This window comes from Chrysochloris asiatica, unplaced genomic scaffold (genome assembly GCF_000296735.1).
Source record: "Chrysochloris asiatica unplaced genomic scaffold, ChrAsi1.0 scaffold00006, whole genome shotgun sequence".
Taxonomy (NCBI): domain Eukaryota; kingdom Metazoa; phylum Chordata; class Mammalia; order Afrosoricida; family Chrysochloridae; genus Chrysochloris; species Chrysochloris asiatica.
In genome coordinates this window covers 13,446,563-13,452,689 of record NW_006408524.1, presented here as the reverse complement: position 1 = coordinate 13,452,689, position 6,127 = coordinate 13,446,563, and the positions used below count along the sequence as shown (strand labels likewise).

Sequence of the window (6,127 nt, the reverse complement as noted above, 5' to 3'; positions counted from 1 at the left end):
CATATGCTCTTACTTAAGTAGTGCTTTTTCTTTATTTCTTCATTGAGTTCTAAGCATTGTGTTAGGTGCCAGGGATAAAATTGATCACTAAAGTATGATATCCCTTGTCTCTAAGAGCTTAGGTTTGGTTTGGGGAAATGACTGGACATACCAGTAAAAGAACAGGATGATGAAGGGGGAGGGCCAGGTGATCTGGGAGGATCAAGGAGCGTACCCAAGTGCCTGAAGTTATTCTGGAGTCTAAGACACTGTCCAGGAGTGGGGACACCTCAAATGAACTTTCATGACATTAGACCAAATGAGATGGGGGCAGGAAGAGAGACAAAAGAGGGACAGCATTCCTCACAGAGGGCATTTTATCACAAGATTATGCAATAAAAGACGTGGGTCTTGTCTCTAACACTGCTGACTGTGTGCTAAGGAGTCAGGCACTTAATGTGCTTAGAACTTTCTTGCTCATCTCAAAATTGGGACTACGAGTTGAGGGGCAGACAATGGCACTGGCTGCTGGGTTTAAATGTGAGGTTTACTCATTACTTTCTTTGTGACCTTGGGAAAATTGCCATGCCTTTTAGAGAGGGACTAATCATGGTGCCTGTCTTATAAGGATGTAAAGATAAAACCACAAACACTGTTGTGGCTCTGATTATTGTTACTGCGTCTCAGCTTGCTTTGAAGTATAAATGAGGCTACGTCTAAATGGGCTTGATAAGCCATAAGGCTCTGAAATCATTGTGACCTGGTGCAAATTAGACTCCATGCACAAGGAGTTTGCAAAAGAAGAACCGCATACTGCTTTTGCTTTTTTCATGAAATAATAATTTCTGTTGTAAATTGGACCAGGAAAATCTGGGCCACAGGTGTTCTTGATTTCAGTTTTCAAATGCAGGTTTTTACTTTGGCTCCACTGGGGTTTTTTGGCCCATGATGGACACAACAATGCTTTCAGGAAGGGGATCAAGTGTGGCCTTTTGTCTCAATTCAGTGGGAACTAGGCATGTCAAAATGGAGCCTGGAGAGCTGGCTGCACTTCAGCCTCTAGCGTCTCCCCGCCTTTCCTGTGTGATGTGTGCACTCCACTCCCCAAGTCCTGATGTTCTCTGGTGCCCATCCTCACTCATGGAAAAGGAATGTTGCTCTTGCTTTTAGGACCTAGGGCAGTTCTTTACATAGCTGGCTCGCAGGACCTGAGGCAGACAGATGAACTAGGAAAAGTTTTCACCCAAAAAGTTGGATCCCATAGAAGTTCTAAATGTGGGTCAGAATTGTAGCCTCCTCCATCTCCCCATAGACATTTTCCAAACACGCTGGAGACGTTCACTGGAGTTAAGCTCCCATGAAGCTCATGAGATGAAAGATGATGTAACTTAGGAATGGTACCTCTCAGTCCAGATGTGGAGCCTGACTCCTACCTCTGAGCCCTCTGTCTAACCCCTGACACTCAGAGTCAGGCTGAAGTAATAGGAACTGCTGTCAGGAGGGCAAGAAGAAAAGACATATGGGCCAGCACAGATGGAGTAGTCTCCACAAGTACCTCACAGCTAAAGAGCATTACTTAAAGGCACTTAGCAACAACAACAAACAGCACTAATCTGAGTCAGTAAAACATTACTGTACGTGTGACATCCACTGTTTGGTCCCTGAATGTGAATGTGAGTAGTAAGTTGAGTCTAGACATCGGAAGTCCAGGCATGGAGTCTGATGGCCTACAAAGTATCTGGAGAACATTCTGGAAAATGTGGTTCTCCTCTACTAGTTCTAGGCCTAGAAATTTGTGTTTTAAAAACTTCCCAGCAAATTCTAGTATGTGGCCAGAATTGAGTTCATATCTTCATTTTAGATGTGGGGAAACTAAGGCTCAGAGGCAGTACATATCTCATGTTCTTAAAGTCTGCTTAGGAGGCAATATTTCAGAGAAGTAAAAAATATGAATGTTCCCAAAGAATATGTGGAAGCAGCCATACAACCATTTGCCTAGAAAGAAAGCTCTTGAGGCAGGAAGGGTTAATGAAAGAAGCATGAATGGAAGTGGTAAGCAGAGAGAGGAATGGGAAGAACGCTGTTACATTGTTGGATTTCAATCAATGTAACAAAACCAAATGTGTATGAATTATTGAATGGAAAACCAATTTGCTCTGGAAACTTTCATCCAAATCACAATAAAAGGTTAAATAGAAATTAATAAAAATTAAATCAGCAGAGAGTCTAAATAAAGAATTATTGCTGTTGTTGTTAGGTGTATTGAGTTGACAATGAATCATAATGACCCTATGTACAATAGAATGAAACACTGCCCAGTCCTGTGCCAACCTTACAATTGTTATTAAACTTGAGCCCATTGCTGCTATCAGTGTGCTAACTCATCTCGTTGGGGGTCTTCCTCTTTCTCTGACCTTCCATTTTACCAGACATGATACCATTCTCCAAGGATTGGCCCCTCCTGATAATATGTCTGAAGTATGAGAGGCGAAGTCTAACCATCCTAACTTCCAAAGAGCACTCTGGCTGTACTTAATCCAACACAGATTTGTTTGTTCTTTTGGAAGTCCATGGTACTTTCAATATTTTCCTCCAACATCATAACTCAATTGCATCAATTCTTCTACAGTCTTCCTTATTCACTGCCCAACTTTCACGTGCATATGAGGTTATTGAAAATACCATGGCTTGAATCAGGCACATCTCAGTCCTCAAACTGACATCTTTGCTCTTCAACACTTTAGAGAGGTCTTGTGCAGTAGATTTGTCTAATGCAATATATCGTTTAATTTCTTGACTGTTGTTTTCATGAGTGTTGATGGATGATTAGAGCAAAATGGAATTTTTGGCAACTTCAATCTTTTCTCCATTTATCTTGATGTTATTTATGGTCCAGTGGTGAGGATGTTTGTTTTCTTTACATTGAGATGCCACCTATACTGAAAGCTATGGTCTTTGATCTTCATCAGTTAGTATTTTAAATCCTCTTCACTTTCAGAAAGCAAGATTGTATCATTTGCATATTGCAGGTTAATAAGTATTCCTTCAATCCTGATGCCATGTTTTTCTTCATATAATCCAGTTTCTCAGGTTATTTGATCAGAATACAGATTGGATAAGTATAATGAAAGAATACAACCGTGGCACACACCTTTCTGAATTTTAAACCATTCATGGTTCCTTTGTTCTGTTCGAACAACTGCCACTTGGTCTATGTGCAGCTTCCTCATGAGCACAATTAAGTGTGCAGAATACCCATTCTCTGCAATGTTGTCCATAGCATGTCATGATCCACACAATTGAAAGCCTTTGCATAGTCAATAAAGCACAGACACACACCTTTCAGGTATTCTCTGCTTTCTCCCAAGATCCATCTGACATTAGCAATGATATCCTTCATTCTTCTTCCTCTTCTGAATCCAGCTTGAACCTCTGGAAGTTCTCTGTCAATGTATGATTGCAGCTGTTTTTGTATAATCTTTAGCAAGATTTTACTTGCATGCGATATTAATGATATTGTCTGATGATTTATGCATTTTGCTGGGTCACCTCTCTTTGGAATAAGCACAAATATGGATCACTTTCAGTCATTTGGCCAAGTAGTTGTCTTCCAAATCTCTTGGCATAGATGTGTGAGTGCCTCCGGTCCTGCAGCAGTAGTTGAAAATTTTCAATTTGTATTCCATCTATTCATGGAGGTTTGTTATTTGCTAATGTCTTCACTGCACCTTCTACTTCTTCTTTCAGTAGCATTCATTGGTTCTTGATCATATGCTACCTCTTGAAATGGTTGAACATCTACTATTTCCTTTTGGTACAGTGACTCTGTATATTCCTGCCATCTTCTTTTGATACTTTCTGCATCATTCAATAATTTGTCCATAGAATCCTTCAATATTTCAAGTTGAGTCTTGAATTTTTTCTTCAGTTCTTTCAGCTTGAGAAATGCTGAGCGTGTTCTTCCCTTTTGGTTTTCCAACTCCAAGTCTTTGCACATTTTGTCATAATATTTGACTTTGTCTTCTTGAGCTGCTTTTTGAAATTTTCTGTTCAGTTCTTTTATCTCCTCATTTCTTCCATCTGCCTTACCATCTGTACTTTAAAGAACAAATTTCAGTCTCTTCCCAAATACATTTTAGTTTTTTCCTTCTTTCTTTTCTGCTTAATAACCTTTTGCTTTCTTTCTGTATGATGTTCTTGATGTCATCCTACAACTCTTCTGGTCTTCGGTCTTTAATGTCTAATGCATCAAATCTGTTCTTGAGATGACCTCTAAATTTAGGTGGGGTATGTTCAATGTCATGTTTTGGCTCTTGTGTATGTGTTTCAATATTCTTTAGCGTCACTCTGAACTTGCATATCTGTCTATTGCACAGTCTTCCCTGAACCTTGTTTTGGTTGATTATGTGGAGTTTTTCCACTGTCTCTTTCCACAGATGTAGTTAATTTGATTTCTGTATAGTCTATCTGATGAGGTCCATGTGTAGGTCTTTTATGTTTAAAAAAAGGTATTTGCAATGAGTAGTCTTTGGTCTTTGAAAATTCTATCATGTGATCTCCAGCATCATTTCTATCACTAAGGCCATATTTTTCAACCATTGATCCTTCCTTATTTTCAACACATCTTGATTATGTGTTTGATCAATTTCAGAGAATATGTGTAGTCAAATCGAGCTGGGAGTATATCTTTCATCCTTGGTGGCCTTGATTAAGTTGCTTTTCTAAGACTCCACTGGAAATAATAATAATGGGAACAATAATCCTACCTCATAGAGTTGTCAGGAAGGACCAGTCACTGGAGAAGGACATCATGTTTGGTAAGGTGGAGGGTCATAGAAAAAGAGGAAGACCCCCAGTAAGATGGTTTGGTAAAGTGGCAGCATCAATGGGCTCAAGCGTGGCAACAATTGTGAGGTTGGCCTAGGACTGGGCAGTGTTTCATTCTGTTTTATATAGGGTTGCTATGAGTCAGTACCAACTCAATGGTACCTAACTACAACAACATAGAGTTATGAGAATTAACCGAGGCAATGAAGGTAAATGTTGGCATCTTGCACATAGCACAGAAGCAGCAGCAATCATATTATAAGTAATTTAGTGGGAAACATGGAGTCTCTGGATGGTGCCAACAAAGTTCTCAGTTACTAATCAAACGGTTGATGGCTGAAACTCACCCAGATGCACCTCAGAAGGAAGGCCAGGTGATCTTCTGAAAGATCAGCCTTTGGAAACCCTATGGAAAACAGCCCTACTCTGAAACACATTAGGTCACCATTAGTCAGAACTGACTACACTGTAATTGCACCTACTCAACGGTCCACCTGGTTAGGTTCCAAAGACCAAGTTTTCATTGTGAAAAATGCAAAAATGGAGGCTCTTCCCTCCACTCGTTTTCAGACTAGCCATTTGTCTGATTGTCATTATTTAGAAGACATGAGCTTAGAAAGAATAACAGCTAAGATTTACTAATGTGCTCACCACTGTGACACGTCCAGTTATGGATTATCTGTCTGTGGAGAAGGAGACTTGGAGGAGACAATGCAGAGTTCTGTGACTTGGGGGCTTAACTACTTCATCTCCCTCCTGTGGCAGGTCAGAACCTCCCCATAAGTCTTGCATTCGTGATCATGCAGCCTGCTCTGCCCTCGGGCTTCAGGCCCGGTTGGAATCTCTGTAGGATGTCATGAAACTCACACACACTTCTTCCATACATTCTTTCAGATGCCTTTTTCTTTCCTTTCTTCTCACCCCACAGGAATTTTGAGATGTAAGTTGAGATGTAAGGTGGCCACAGAAGAGTTGGGAGTCCAGAACAGCATTGTTCATAGAGGAGGCTGGCCCTTGGAATAGCCAAACACAGCACCCATCTCCCCAAAGAGGGAACTGATGGTGAAGGTCAGTGCCCTCCTGCTTTGTGGAGGCCACCAAGAGAACTGCTAAGTGACCCTCCTGCAAGAATAGGCTATTTCAGAGCCCTTGTTAATGTGCAAAATGTTTGGATAGTAGATTTTTCACTATTGCCATAAATGAGAAAGGTCGGATAATGTGATAGATAAGTGAGCAGTGTTGTTGTTCTAACTCCTAGTGACCCTGCATTGGGTTTCTGAGGAGCAGCTGGTGGATTTGAACTGCCAACTTTGTGGTTCGC

The 6,127-nt window shown here is 40.7% G+C and overlaps 1 protein-coding gene across 1 annotated transcript in view; it reads right to left on the bottom strand.

Moving 5' to 3' along the window:
- The window catches only part of AOAH (acyloxyacyl hydrolase (neutrophil)), a 308,932-nt gene that overhangs the window by 167,192 nt on the left and 135,613 nt on the right, over positions 1 to 6,127 (bottom strand). The window lies entirely within an intron of this gene.